General features: G+C 40.8%; 1 pseudogene; it reads right to left on the bottom strand.

Moving 5' to 3' along the window:
- Positions 1-433: 433 nt before the first annotated feature.
- On the bottom strand, positions 434-552 carry LOC134912221 (5S ribosomal RNA; annotated as a pseudogene).
- Positions 553-1,881: the final 1,329 nt, after the last annotated feature.

The following is a 1,881-nucleotide window of genomic DNA, read 5'->3' as shown; positions in this document are numbered from 1 at the left end:
GAAAATATTTAAAACATCCGTTTATTGTCCAAAATTAAAATCGTTACCCATATATGATCCAAAATGTGAAATAAGGAGGATTGTGAGAAAATATGATTTTTTTTAAAAATGTTCTGGTCTATTTTTAGAAAGGTTGTAGACACTTGGTTGTCTAACAGCCGTTTCTCCTGACCAGTACAGAGATTCTGTATTGATGGGACCAAGGAAGGAACAGAGTGTGTGATAGGTGTATCTTCAAAGAACCACTATGATTGGATCTATGTTATACACTTGGCTGGCCACCAGTTACTCCGATTGCACACATATTTTGGATATCTGTTAAAGTTGTCAAAGCCTGACGCTGAACTATTATATAACAGAACAAAGGAAGGAAAGAAGATTAGTGGTGATACTGCTGTTGGTGTTCGCCTTTTAAATAAAAGGAATAATTCCTACTCTACAATACCGGGTATTCCCTGGAAGTCTCCTCTCCAGGTACTGACCCAGCCCAACGCTGTTCGGCTTCCAAGATCGGACGAGATCGGGTATTAGCAGAGTGGTATGATAGTAGAGGAACTATATACCAATGAGAGTGCACCTATATAAGCACGGTAAAGAATATAGGCCCTCATTCCGAGTTGATCGGTCGCAAGGCGAATTTAGCAGAGTTACACACGCTAAGCCGCCGCCTACTGGGAGTGAATCTTAGCTTCTTAAAATTGCGACCGATGTATGCGCAATATTGCGATTACTAACTACTTAGCAGTTTCAGAGTAGCTCCAGACTTACTCTGCCTGTGCGATCAGTTCAGTGCTTGTCGTTCCTGGTTGACGTCACAAACACACCCAGCGTTCGCCCAGGCACTCCCACCGTTTCTCCGGCCACTCCTGCGTTTTTTCCGGAAACGGTAGCGTTTTCAGCCACACGCCCCTGAAACGCCGTGTTTCCGCCCAGTAACACCCATTTCCTGTCAATCACATTACGATCGCCGGAGCGAAGAAAAAGCCGTGCGTAAAAATACTTTCTTCATAGTAAAGTTACTTGGCGCAGTCGCAGTGCGAACATTGCGCATGCGTACTAAGCGGATTTTCACTGCGATGCGATGAAAAATACCGAGCGAACAACTCGGAATGAGGGCCATAGTTTGAAAGAAGAAAGAGTATAAAGTGTGGATCTGCTTTCCCCGTTAGGCAAGGTGCAACGCCTACCACCGCCGTGGTGTCGTGCGCCCTGGATCGTGGATGAGAGTCCACGGAAGGATAGTAAGTCAGAAAAAGATTGTAAAGAAATATTGTTTTATTTTTTTATTATTTTTATAATTTATTAGGGAGTCTTATAGGAGTGAAGAGCTCCACGTTGATCTCAAGCGTCAGGCAGATTTATAAATCATATGTGAGTCAGACATATATTCTCCTAAATGGAGACATCAAATATTATTGTAACCAGAGATCATTCATAAATTAAGCACAGTTCCAAAACAAAAACTTGTAGATAGAATTAAGTGCAATTATTACACTGCTGATTATAGTCTGAAGATGAATTTCATATAAATCTAAAGACAAATGAGCTGAGAAGTAACAGTGGTATCCCTTAATGAATAGACTGTGCTTTACACTGTTAATCAGGACAATGTGTTATTTGTGACTCGGACTGATGACTGACACTTATAGACTGTTTGCTGCACAAAAGAATAGCTGATTGACCTGGATACAATAGTCACATGTAAATAAATGTGTGTATAATGATCACATGTGAATAAATGTGTATCAGGTGTGGGTATGCCCACAAATTATATATAAGACTATGCCTAAATATACTGATCACATATAAATGAAAGTGTGTCAGATATAGGTATACAAATGTGGGTATAAAGAATGCTTTTCACCCAGCGGGTGCAGGCTT

The sequence above is a fragment of the Pseudophryne corroboree genome, chromosome 4 (assembly GCF_028390025.1).
Source record: "Pseudophryne corroboree isolate aPseCor3 chromosome 4, aPseCor3.hap2, whole genome shotgun sequence".
NCBI lineage: Eukaryota > Metazoa > Chordata > Amphibia > Anura > Myobatrachidae > Pseudophryne > Pseudophryne corroboree.
The sequence above is the reverse complement of the archived record's forward strand: the minus strand, read 5'-3'. Positions and strand labels throughout refer to the sequence as shown.